This window comes from Argopecten irradians, chromosome 7, assembly GCF_041381155.1.
Source record: "Argopecten irradians isolate NY chromosome 7, Ai_NY, whole genome shotgun sequence".
Classification (NCBI taxonomy): Eukaryota; Metazoa; Mollusca; class Bivalvia; order Pectinida; family Pectinidae; genus Argopecten; species Argopecten irradians.
In genome coordinates this window covers 17777862-17792834 of record NC_091140.1, presented here as the reverse complement: position 1 = coordinate 17792834, position 14973 = coordinate 17777862, and the positions used below count along the sequence as shown (strand labels likewise).

Genomic DNA, 14973 nt, shown 5'->3' with positions numbered 1-14973 from the left:
TCAATGTAATAAATATACAATGTACCTGTTAATTCAAGCCTTCTTTGTTGACATATTAAAAATATACATGATCATAATGAATATTTGTGATAAAATCCCCAAATCAGAAAGTTTGTAACTACATAAGGATAGACATCTCACAAGGATAATGGGAAGGCAGAAAGAGTTACCTCCCTTCTATCAAGTATAAAACCTCTCACTACTACAGCCGTAAATCTGATGTGGCACATTCCAATCCATAAGGCCTATCATTTGTTAATACGGAAAAAAATCGGCAAAGTCAGTCATGCTTTCTATTACTTTAATCAGAAAGTAAAAATCTCATTTACTTCCAAAAATAAATCTATGACAACGGTTTCATCATGATAACACAGTGGATTAGATTTCAGATCATTTATACCCTGGAGACGGGGATCTGTAATAGGAAGAAGACCGCACATTAATTCTTCCGTAAATGTAAATTCCGGAAGATAGTTTTTATTTCTTTGCAATCTCATCAGTCAAAATATTTGATAGAGATCCCGACATGGTCGCTCGCCTCCCCTTAATCACCAATTTGTAACACCTCCGGCAATTGGAAGAGAAACACAATTTGGTGACAATTCCACGCGGATTGTCCTTTAATGACTTGCCATGAGTCAGTGTTTAGTTGGACGGCCAACACTGTTGCTCATTTTGGAGGGAATTTTCACCCCTGATGAGGTTATAGACTAATAGATTTCATACTCCGTAACTGATTAGAAATGGCTGATGATGATAGCACAGACAGCTTAGAAGGAGAAACTTGAGTCATACATCTTTATATATCACTGTGTCAATATTTAATCACATCATCAACTAAGTTGGAAAACTACCGAATCCCAAGCTTTAATATGTTTCAATAAGATATGTTATATCACCATTAAAATCAATTATTGTCAGAATCATGCTATACATTTCTAGTACTTATTTACCTTAAAAAAAATAATGATATCAATAACACAGAAAACATCACAAAATTTTATGTGAAAATTAATTAACATTGTCATGGATTGTTAAGCAAAAATCCATGAGAGGAACTTTCTCCCCCATTCATACTCAATAATTGAACAGTTCCATTAAATTGTTTACCATGCTAACATTGTATTTAACAATGATATGTCCAATTAGTGTATATGTATATATGTATACAAACATATAAATTAATAATAATCAATATTCCAGCCCAATAGCCATTTTACCTGATTAGTATTCCGATCATACCGCTGACCAATGGCCGGTATCCTGTACAACTATTCACACAATAATTTCTCTAACAGTACCACTGTTACCACACATCTAGATATTTACATAACCATGAGCTTAAATGTAAACATTGTCAAGTACATACTGTTACATAGGATAACTGTTACAGTGTGGCTATATCAAACAAAAAAGGAAATCTTCAGACAGTCTAAAAATACCATCCTACCTAAACTTGCTGATGTCATTAGCGTAGACAGATCTACGTAGGTAAGTGTTATATAACGCTGGTCAGTTCTACAGGTAAGGAAAGCTAGCGGTCACTCAGGCATTGTTCTGTGACAGTGAATGACATCAGTATACCTATAAGTAAGAGATGACAGGACTACGTCATTCAGTCCCCCGTAAAAAAATCTTCACGACTGATGAATTATGATACACCTGAAACTGTTTTACTCTGTGTCCTATGATCTCATCCCTAGTCAGAGTTTTGTTTATGTACGTTTAAGAAAATGTTGTCTTTCCACATCAGAATTTAACAGTCTAAGGGATTTGTACTTTTACATATGTAAGTTTTATCTTCATCATTAAGTTATTATTAGTTCTCTACAAAAATAAACCTCCATCTTTTCAATTAAGTAGGTAATTAGTTGCTTCTTATGAATTTTTTACTTCAACTAGTTAAGGAAAACATAGATGAGCCAGAAGAAAGGAACTTCTTAAATAATGAATGATGATCATCTCTAGGAAAGCCTTATTGAACATTCTCAGAGAGCTGATTGAACAATCGCACAAGTGTGTATATTTATATACAGACATATATTGTCACGCAAATGATTCCTTAACAAAATGTCAAGAATTCAGTCTTCAAGACTAATTCATCTATCTTACTCACGTCTGCTAACATTTGGGCCTCGTTTACAATATATAAAGCTTTAAAATATTGACAGAATTGATTAAGTAATCAGCGAATTCCAAAGGCGTTACAATATACTATAAGTGTATTCCCAGGCTTGTAACAAAACAGTCAGGTATAGACAGATTTATCTTTAAAGTCAACATGGTAAGCCATGTATTCAGCCAATGTTTTATAAACAAATCTCAACATATCTTCAGATTGCTGGGAAAAAGTAAAACTAGAAATTTGACCCACATTAGCATTAAAAGCTAACTGAAGTATGTATTCACCTAAAGAAATTAGGTCAGTGAAATAGGTAAACTGAACATACCTGTCCTGCAGCAAATTCTAAAGTCTGTCTAGCACAAAGTACTCATAAATTTACTATACCTTTGACAAACATATAGGTATTATTTGTATGTGGTATACCTGGGATCTCCTATCTGTCTGTAAGTCCCAACGCTGTTGAACAACAGGAACACATTTATACCCCAAAAACTGCTATAACTTCCTATTTAAAGAAACTAATTATATCGTTAATCACTCTAAAATTAACTCTAGCAATAAATCTGTTCTCTTTAGATATTTTCCAGCTGAAAATGTCAAAGCCATCTTTTGTGTGTTGGAACCAAACCAATTATTTACCTTTCTTTATCTGTGAAATACACTAGAGAAAATTACCGCCATACCTCCGTGTAGGAAACCAGAGTCTCCCATTACAAGACCACCAGCCAAAACCATCAAAATAGCAACACTTGGCGTTGGTTTCAATCGCCCCTGTCACTTCAGAGCCAACACCTATACATTTACTTTTAATATTGCTAGGTGTGGTATTCCTATTTAGAAATCAAGAACGCAACTTCCTCATTCACAATCTGGATGAATTCGGAATAGTTCTGGTTTTGTTCACATGGTCATGATTTTCACTCTTTCGATATTTTCAGGAACCAAATTTGGAATTCAATTATCATTTGACCAAAATCAAGCATTACAGTTGAACAATTCAGGGAGCCAAAATATGTTAACTTCATCAGTGCTTTAAGCAATATATTACAAATCAAAAGTACAGAAAAACCAGTGTGAATATATATATATTTAAAGATTTCTGAAAACTTACTTATTCAGACGGTTATCTTAGACAAATGATCCATTAGATAAACTCATTCTCTCCTAAATTCAGCATGATTAACCCAGAAACACTAAATACTCTATCACACATTTACTGAGTCGTCTAACAAATTAATCCAAAAGATAAATACTTTCTCTCTGAGTTCAGCCCCGATTTACCAAAGAAACATCTCTGTTGTAAACGGAGGTCATGAACACTACTTAGTGGCGTCGTTATCATCTCAGCTCAATCATTGTACATCACATCAACACTATCACATTTTATACCCCACTTATCCTGAGTACTTCCGATGGCCTATATTTCAACCGTGAGATCCAGCTCATTCACGATTTTCCTGAAAAGTCTTAATAATCCTATAGTATTTTCATAAAGGGAGTTATCTACCCTTAGGTATAAATTAATAATGATTGCATTGTCAGTAAACATGTGTATTTTGTATTACAAATTACTACTGGTTCTCACACCTAAATGACAAAACAATCATTTCAAGGGCAGATAACTCTGTAATATCATAATAACTAAAATGTTGAAAATCTATTCCAGGAAGAAATAGGCTTCCTAGAAGGTATCATATATTACACTATATATGGCATCATTACACAAAGATAAAGGAGAAAAGTACAAAACATTACTCATTCTTCATTGTCTCCTAAATGTCACAAAGACTTGGTGTAAAAACATTACATTTGTCTTCCCTGTGATGTTAGTCCTGTCAAATTCTTCCTGTTTCATTTGAAGTTTTAAGCATTATTACAGGTAAACAAGACCCAGTCTCCAGCATTCCTCTGGAGGTTTATAGAATCATGACCGCCTTATACGATATTCAATTTATTCTCCAACATTACTACTATAACAACTTTCCTGATCATTCTACACTCAAACCTGTTTTGATCATGTCTACTGAAATAACCTCCATGGGTCACCCTCAAAAACTGCAGTTTTCAGATTTTTTTCTCAAAAAAACCTTTTGAAATAAAGCCTGTATGAGCTCTTTGTAACACTAGCTGACATGAACAGAGAATACATGTTTGTTTATAGCATGAAGTATATGTTTATTCCTTTAACAAAATAAAATAAATAACAGTGGACACATTGTTACTCCTTAGCCCACGCCCATGAGAAATATCAAAATCAATATGCATCTTTGACATACTCTCTGCCTATCTGAGCTTTGAATACTAGACACAATGGACATACTGTGACAATGAAAACCTCATCAAGTAACAATTTGATAAAATCAGATTCGTCTCTATGGCATTGTGTGGATGATTCCCTGTGAAAAATAATCTGAATTTTGTTCAACCAGGCATAATAGGACCACTTCATTGTCTACAGAACTTCAGCAGGTGCTGACAAAAATTATCATTTTCAATAGTTCATCCACAAAGCAACAGTATTCATAAATTCTCAGAGAAAGATTTTGTTATCAAAAGAATCTCATTAATATTTGAGACAGATACGATAAAACTCATTAATCTCAAATTATCTCAACACATTTCAAGAAACTAGCAGAAAAGTTTTCATGAAAGATTCGATTGGTCAAGGTGTATGAGAATTGAATGATAGGTCAAAGATTTTATTTCCATTAGTCTAACAAACAGGACATAACTTTGGCAAGGAAACGCTGACCTCATGCGACCTTATCATCCACAGGAAGGTGAGACCAAGATATGTTTCTGACCATAAATATAGCCTGGAGCTTATCCAATCTGTAGGAAAGTTCATAAACCTGATTACTCATCTTGTCCTGTTTATGAATATGTGTATACACATACATAAGTTTTTACTTTGCATTGCTAATGGAGTCTAAAATTTCCATTTAAGTTCATTCTAGACTGCAGGGACAATTATCAAACAATGTTGAAGGAAAACTTTTGACTCCATTCTTGAAGGTTATACATATGAATCTAACATTGATAGATCTACAATTATCGTTAATACTCACCAGAAATCAACCATCATCTGAACACACCTGTACTATCCATGTCAAATTTTAAAACATTCGCATAAGGCAGAATTTGTACATTCCATCAGTGAATGAATTATACACCATATCATGTGACTGTAATACTTCACAGGTAAAAACGGTCACACTTCCATAAAAGTCCATTGAACAAAACAACACAAGAGTCACCGTTGAACGCTATTTAAAGACTACGTCTTAACATTTCTAATCCTTCAATGACGAAAACCAGCTTATAAGAATTCCCACTTTATCAATAATGCAATAGTTCTTTGTACAAAATACAATAGAATTTTGAACGACCGCCAAATTTGGTTGTGATGATCTAACTGATGTCTGTTCAACACGGCTAGTGCTGGGTCGTGTTTACAATGGCACAACACGCGACAAATATTTGACATCATTTCCTTTTTTTATAGAAACTTTAAATTCGTCACATATACTGTTAAAATTAGGCCCCTGGAGACAAACTGTGCCGATGTGTATGAAAGTAATTTAGGCCTACGCATTATAATGGATCAATTTGGCCTCAAATATTTACAAGTGGTTTTGGAAAATCCTCGATTGAAAGATTCCTTTCAACCCCTGTAATATATTTAAGAACTAGAAAAATACTTATTTAATGAAGTCATGCCTTACACATTTGATTGATCAGCATATAATTGTGTCAAATCAGAATTTGACATACTTAATAAGAAATTATATACACCACATCAACAATTATTTTTTAAAGGAAATATTTTGGCTGATAAGATCAATTTTATATACCTAAGTTGTTGATAAGCTGTGGAATTTAAATTAGAGGAAACAAGACACCGCATGGCTAATTCAGTGTATATTACAACAGGTAGGGGGATAGATAACGATTAATTGAATTCAGCCGATATACCTATAGTATATAGGTCAAACTATTCATGTTACAGTTTAGTACATCACAGACCGTTAAAGGTAACAGAGGAATATTAAATGTGTCTTACAAGATGAAAGCTAATTTTTATAGGTATCACCCAAAAGTTAATTTTTTCATTTCATCTTTTTTTCCGAATTAATTTTTTGCTTTCCTAAGAATACACATTACTGTCACTCCTTCCTCCCCTCACCCTTATTTTAATGGTAATAATAATGGCACAGTTCCCCTATGTGGCCTCAAGATTGTTTTGCTTCCCATTGATGTATACTTTGAGTAAAACATGTTTATAAAAAATACGCTTACAACAATTGTATGGTTTGAACACAATTTTATTTTTATCTTTTATTTTTCATCAAGCTTCTTATGTGGTTTTTAGATGCTTATAATAAAGTAACTTTATTAGATGTTCCCCTGATGTATGTTATAACTGTGTACCCCTTTTTGGCCTCCTTCGGAATACTTTCTCCCTATTTTCCCTAATTCTAACCCTGTTGGTGCAGGATGTATCATTTTTCCAGAGAAATAGATGTTTTAACTGTCAATGGTTTGTGTCTTACAGTGCTGTATATTTCAAGGGTGAATGTGTGAAGACCTTCAATAACCTGCACTTGCTCACAATGCATGTAAACCTACAACATATCTGATTCATCTGGCAGTTTTGTCTCCCTCACATAAAGTTTGACTCAAATGATTCATATTTTTATTTATGACTGATGTATTGCTACATTTCAAATTTAATTGGTTATTAGTTTCATCAGAATTTAAGCAAAAACTAGAAATTTCTGTAAGACAAATATGGCGCACTTCAGAAATTGGGCTGGGGCACAGAATGAATAAACACAAGACAATGGTTGAGTAAGTGGACAAAAGACAATGACAGCATGAGTAAATGAGAGGCAATAGGATAAGACTGAATATCATTATACTCTCTAAAATTCATGGTAAGGACTCAAAACAATGAAGTTTTGATTGAACATCAACTCAAAAACACCACACAAACCAGATAGCTTGTGTACATGCAATTCTTGAAGAGTTATAGAGGATAAATTGAAAGGAACATCATCTGCTTATGGCAGAAAATGATTCTGTTTCCTGCCAGGCACAGGTGTAGCTTTTAACTCAAAAAACAAACTGACATCTCTCCATCAGGAAGCCCAGCAAGACACTTTGGGCATTCCCTGCTCCTAAGTGAAATCACAGATATCGCAAAAAAAAAATTCTGAAGATGATATTTTTGGGGTAATAAGAGTTCACTTTTGTCTAGTGACTTAACATGAAAATGTTTTTAGGTCAGATGAAGCATATGTTACATACTTCTGTAGAAAAAACCCAGAGAAAGAATGAGATTCTCATTGTCTAAGTGAGACAAAACAGTCTGACATTTCCATGGGGATCTGCAATTGCATTATACAATACCTCTGGGTTTTTTTATCTCGATAGCCTTACGGTTTCTAGACTAAACATTTCAAGGGTGGGACAAAAACACTTGAGTTTTATTATCAGTTATAATTAAACTCTAAAGGGCGGAACAGCATGTTTGTTTGCAATCGTATCTTGCGCATTCCGAATCCAAACTGGTTGCTTGATCATACTTAAATTTTTTTGTAATTTTGTCATATTTTTGGTTCCTAAAACCATTTACCTTATTCTAAAATAACTTGTGATCTTAAAGAAGCACTGCATGCACTTATTACATCTTTTAACATCACAGTTATCTGTCCTTAACCAGTTATTGGTTCTTATGTCATCACTTTTTGTGTGAAAATTGTGCTGCTTTTTCAACAGCATATAGTCACCAATACAAAGAAACAATATGTAGCCTACAGCAAATAACTCTTAATTAAATGTGCAAATAAGTACAACTTTATTGCTGAACAGGCATTTTTTCAGATTTCTTAGATAATATTTGAATTAAATAAGATGAGGCTAGTTGAGGCTGCATCATTTCTGTAGCTTCATCACAGAGCTAACGTAATTCAATTTAATTTGCTTCTGACACTTTATCAGATATGATAATTCTGCACTTCCTGTGCAAGGCTGGGCATTATCACAAATTAGAAATAGACAGCCTATCGAATACCTGTTTTATCATATAAGTTCCAACCCAGTTCAGGAAAATACTAAAAATTTGCCCTCTTGCTTCTAGTAAAGAGCTCTCGTTTTCCTCTTGTGCAGTGTATGAATTATCTTAAGTACTAGTCTATCTTTGTAAATTACCTGACAAAGTTTTAAAGCGTAATCTTGATCCCTTCAGGCGAGAATGTGAGAGATAGATGAGTGAGAGACAAGCAGAAAATGAAGAAATAACAGAGATAATATTTGAACACGATCCACATTCCCCGACATTTATGTGGTAAGTAATAGGAAAAAATTCTAGATTGGATTCATAGAACTGGACCAACCGGATTGTGGGTCAAGAAATTCTAAGGACCGGGGCCATTTTATTTTTCTCAATTAAAACCTTTTCAGACTTAATAATATAACACCAACACAAACAAAGCCTATACACTTTCTTACATTAAAATCCTGTTTATACACGACCAGTACATTACTCACCAAGAGATTCCATCTTAAGAATAATAGATTTTTATTTTCCTTTGGTATCAGGTTTATTTATCATTAATGTTCATCTAAACAACTGCTCATACCCTGTGCATCATACATAGAACTTATACCATGATAATTCAATTTTATCTAAAGCAATGCTCTTACATTTCCTTAGATAGCAATCAGACACTGTGAAAACGTCTGAAAATTCACTCAAGTCATGTTGTGCTACATGTTAAACATGTGGTTTCTGAAACAGACATGATTTCACTATCGTATATCCATTAGATTTTGCGCAATCATTACGAATTTATTCATTTTGAGTCACACATACCTTAGCATGTAGAACTATGGTCCGGAACAAGAATTTTTTTTAAAGAAAGTCGTTCATCTATATGAAGCGTGTAATTTAGTTGTCCCCTTTCATTAAATTGAATGATATTGTATGATAAAGATTTATCACAACTTTCGCCACAATTAATGGCCAATATCGTAACTAGATAAGGCAGCAAGTCTTATCTTGTCTCAGTACTAAAATTATTTTCTTTGGTGATAAAAATTGACAGGGAGTTTCAGGATAGCTAGAGGTATAGATTTTCACTGGAGTCTTTGGGTTGAAGGTTAGCTGACTTCACTGAAACTAAATACCAGTCTGTCCCTTTCTCATTACCCTGTCTGTAAATGAGTTGAACATTTCTCGAGATATTTTATACGAGTGAAAAAATCAATGTCCTCCTAATGACAGCATTGAAGATATTTTGTAATTCTATATAAATTTGTTTTTCCGAGAAGATAATCTTTCAGAGAGGAATTTGTTTAGTAGACCACACAAAATGTGTATAGAATTTCAATACCTCTCATTAGCATATTTATAAGATCAATGATATTTTTAAAGTTTCAATGATCGACTGACATGCCAGATTAATGAGCTTAGCTGACAGATCTATATCATTGACTGTGATAATGACATTGGCAGCAGGTCACTCAAGGTCATGACCCTGTGTTCATAACGACATTTCTGATAATGAATTATTTCGATCGAATCTAATCAATAAATATTTCATACCAGAGAAACTTATCAAATATTTAATGATATCAAATTCATATGAAACACAAATAATAACCTAAATATGTAAAACAACATCTATTATTGAAAACAATTGAAAATGAACAACACTCAGTAAATATAAACTTTTAGATGTTATACCGTAAAACCTGTCTATAAAGGTCACCCAGGAGACAATTAAACTAAAATGGTCTTAATAGCCAAGTGGTCTATATACACAGGTCAAATAATGTTGAAATTTGTCATTTGGGATACCGATTAAGCAAGTGGTCATTATACAGAGGTGCATGGTCAATGTATTCTGTAAAATCCATCTATGTAAGTCCGTCTCTGGCAATAAGCCCAGTCAAATCTATTATTACAACTTTCAGAGAGATATGCACATATATCATGCTATTCCTCTTATGCAGGCTTACCAATTGTATAATCACACAAATATGAATTATGGATGTCCATGAAAAGTTATTCTTTTAGAAAGACAGAATTTGTATACATACTTGATTGTTGCCCTTAATAAAACAGGTTTTGTACCAAAAGATTTTAAAAGACATCATAATAACAATAAACAAGGAACTTGATGCCAAATTTCTTTGTTATCAACTACAAAACCTATTCAGATCTCAGCACTTTGTATACGAAGTCACTGTATTATAGATATAGAACTGTAGCCAAAGTAGGTGAGATTTAATACGCAGACAATAACTTACCTATGATGGTGTACCATCACGATCTGTAAACATTAGGAAACAATAATAATTCCCTTTACACCTGTGTCTACCTCGTTACAGGTGAGATGTTACTCCTACATGGTGTGCAGCGTCCAGTTCGACGATCCATCAGCATTAAAAGTATATAGAACACTGTTAGTGTACACCGTCAATAGAGCTATAAATATTGATGATGTGAATAAATTAGTGGAGAATCAAAACCCATGATGTCATACAGTGTATCAGATTCTATTTATATGTATATCAAGTGTAATGACTGGTGCATCAGTGAATATCATCCAGAAATGACACTAATTATATCATCAGAAGAGGTCCACGTTAAACTGAAAACATTTCTCAAAGCACTGATTCACGTACATATCCAAACTAGGCACTGCTGGGATAGATCAGAGAATATCTGCTTGCTTCCTATACATGTCGGTGACTTCAATAAAAGGTCACTAATTGTCCTTAACCACAAACACCCAACCTCTTGACCATCGACCATAACACGCCAATATCTATCAGTGATTCACTGGACACAATACTAATCCAGTTCACTTTATCAGGCGTAAAATCATCAGTCCATCTACCTGTACATTTCCTGTGGTCATTTTCGCTTGGTGAAGTCCAAAACACCAGTTCAGTAGGAACGTCCCTCGGGGAATGTGAGGCCTCTGTGTGTACAAGTGTTAGATCTTGTTTGTATCCGAGTCGGTGAAGCGTGACTGGTTCGTCCCAGCCATTATCTTCCATGAAAGGTGTTTCATCTGTTGTTTATATCTAGGATATATTGATCGTAACTGCATACCTGGCATATTTGTATTATTGAACGGCAGCTGCAGTGGCTGATTTTCACCTGGACGTAGCTTGGTCACATGACTGCTTTGAACAACATGACAACACCAGTGCCACCACCTGGGGCTTTATGGAGGGAAACTGTATATATCCTTAAATTCCTCACATAAATGTGGGTTTTGTTTCATAAGGGTGTGTAAATAATTAATACTGTGATGAGTTAGCAACCCAAATCTCATTAATTATAAAATGATTTGTATCCAAACATAATGGGGATAATATTACCTACAGTAACGATTACTCCTATACATACCCAATGTAGTCATATTGTACAATACTGATCAATAGTAAAACTCAAATTAAAAAAACGTCTTCTCTATGGTAATTTGTTGCAATATTACTCTAATACATTATAAGCTTGCCTCCAAGGATTTCCTGAATATCAAATGATCATGACTGTGTAATACATCAATCTATGATTCAATTTGAATTTGAGATCTATTTTGATCATTACCGACAACCTCATCTATAACATGAGTTCCTGGCTGAATGTTGACTAGCATACCTCTGAACAATATTACATACTGTCTATATCAGACCTGTACAATATTGCATACTGTGTAATGTGATCCTCTTAACAAAATGGCATACTGTCTAAAGCAACCCTCTGTACAATACAACATACTGTCTAAAGTGACCCTCTGTACAATACAACATACAGTCTAAAGCAAACCTCTGTACAATACAACATACTGTCTGAAACAACATACTGTCTGAAGCAACCCTCTGTACAATACAACATACTGTCTAAAGCAACCCTCTGTACAATACAACATACTGTCTAAAGCAACCCTCTGTACAATACAACATACTGTCTAAAGCAACTATCTATATAATATGACATACTGTCTAAAGCAACCCTCTGTACAATACAACATACTGTCTAAAGCAACCCTCTGTACAATACAACATACTGTCTAAAGCAACCCTCTGTACAATACAACATACTGTCTAAAGCAACCATCTATATAATATGACATACTGTCTAAAGCAACCCTCTGTACAATACAACATACTGTCTAAAGCAATCACGACCGGACATAACGGTGCATTTATCTGCAAGAAAACTAGCTCCCTCATCAGAATACAAGAGATCCCAGAGGGATCTTGGCGCCCACCAAAGATTGATCTATGTCTGACAAATGAAAGAGGGATCTTTTCTCTGCTTTTCAAACTTACAATTCTTTTTTCTGCTTTTCAAACTTTAAACTATCAAAATCCAAGATGGTGGTCGCAAAATGCAATAGGCAGAACTAGGGTCCTAGAGGAACATACATATGATATTTGAGAACAATCCCTTCAATACTTTCTGAGAAATAGCGGTAACAAACTTTAACTATCAAAATCCAAGATGGCCACCGGTCGGCCATCTTGTTGACCGATCAGTCCCAAAATGCAATATGCACAACTGGGGTCCTAGGGGAACCTACATATGAAATTTGAGAAAGATCCCTTCAGTGCTTTCTGAGAAATAGCGGTAACAAACTTTAACTATCAAAATCCAAGATGGCTACCTGGTGGCCATCTTGTTGACCGATCAGTCCCAAAATGCAATATGCACAACTGGGGTCCTAGGGGAACCTACATATGAAATTTGAGAAAGATCCCTTTAGTGCTTTTTGAGAAATAGCGGTAACAAACTTTAACTATCAAAATCCAAGATGGCTACCTGGCGGCCATCTTGTTGACTGATCAGTCCCAAAATGCAATATGCACTACTAGGGTCCTAGGGGAACCTACATATGAAATTTGAGAACAATCCCTTCAATACTTTCTGAGAAATAGCCGTAACAAACTTTAACTATCAAAATCCAAGATGGCTGCTTGTCGGCCATCTTGTTGACCGATCAGTCCCAAAATGTAATATGCAGAACTAGGGTCCAAGAGGAACCTACATATGAAATTTGAGAACAATCCCTTCAATACTTTCTGAGAAATAGCGGTAACAAACTTTAACTATCAAAATCCAAGATGGCGGCTGGTCGGCCATCTTGTTGACCGATCAGTCCCAAAATGCAATATGCACAACTAGGGTCCTACGGGAACCTACATATGAAATTTGAGAAAGATCCCTTCAATACTTTATGAGAAATAGCGGTAACAAACTTTAACTATCAAAATCCAAGATGGCTGCCTGGTGGCCATCTTGTTGACCGATCAGTCCCAAAATACAATATGCACAACTAGGGTCCTAGGGGAACCTACATATGAAATTTGAGAAAGATCCCTTCAGTGCTTTCTGAGAAATAGCGGTAACAAACTTTAACTATCAAAATCCAAGATGGCTACCTGGCGGCCATCTTGTTGACCGATCAGTCCCAAAATGCAATATGCACTACTAGGGTCCTAGGGGAACCTACATATGAAATTTGAGAAAGATCCCTTCAGTACTTTCTGAGATTTAGCCGTAACAAACTTTAACTATCAAAATCCAAGATGGCGGCTGGTCGGCCATCTTGTTGACCGATCAGTCCCAAAATGCAATATGCACAACTAGGGTCCTAGGGGAACCTACATATGAAATTTGAGAAAGATCCCTTCAATACTTTCTGAGAAATAGCGGTAACAAACTTTAACTATCAAAATCCAAGATGGCTGCCTGGTGGCCATCTTGTTGACCGATCAGTCCCAAAATACAATATGCACAACTAGGGTCCTAGGGGAACCTACATATGAAATTTGAGAAAGATCCCTTCAATGCTTTCTGAGAAATAGAGGTAACAAACTTTAACTATCAAAATCCAAGATGGCCACCGGTCGGCCATCTTGTTGACCGATCAGTCCCAAAATGCAATATGCACAACTGGGGTCCTAGGGGAACCTACATATGAAATTTGAGAAAGATCCCTTCAGTACTTTCTGAGAAATAGCGGTAACAAACTTTAACTATCAAAATCCAAGATGGCTACCTGGCGGCCATCTTGTTGACCGATCAGTCCCAAAATGCAATATGCACAACTGGGGTCCTAGGGGAACCTACATATGAAATTTGAGAAAGATCCCTTTAGTGCTTTTTGAGAAATAGCGGTAACAAACTTTAACTATCAAAATCCAAGATGGCTACCTGGCGGCCATCTTGTTGACTGATCAGTCCCAAAATGCAATATGCACTACTAGGGTCCTAGGGGAACCTACATATGTAATTTGAGAACAATCCCTTCAATACTTTCTGAGAAATAGCCGTAACAAACTTTAACTATCAAAATCCAAGATGGCTGCTTGTCGGCCATCTTGTTGACCGATCAGTCCCAAAATGTAATATGCAGAACTAGGGTCCAAGAGGAACCTACATATGAAATTTGAGAACAATCCCTTCAATACTTTCTGAGAAATAGCGGTAACAAACTTTAACTATCAAAATCCAAGATGGCGGCTGGTCGGCCATCTTGTTGACCGATCAGTCCCAAAATGCAATATGCACAACTAGGGTCCTACGGGAACCTACATATGAAATTTGAGAAAGATCCCTTCAATACTTTATGAGAAATAGCGGTAACAAACTTTAACTATCAAAATCCAAGATGGCTGCCTGGTGGCCATCTTGTTGACCGATCAGTCCCAAAATACAATATGCACAACTAGGGTCCTAGGGGAACCTACATATGAAATTTGAGAAAGATCCCTTCAGTGCTTTCTGAGAAATAGCGGTAACAAACTTTAACTATCAAAATCCA

The 14973-nt window shown here is 35.2% G+C and overlaps 1 protein-coding gene across 2 annotated transcripts in view; it reads right to left on the bottom strand.

Moving 5' to 3' along the window:
* The window catches only part of LOC138327737 (serine/arginine repetitive matrix protein 2-like), a 141223-nt gene that overhangs the window by 23847 nt on the left and 102403 nt on the right, over positions 1-14973 (bottom strand). The window lies entirely within an intron of this gene.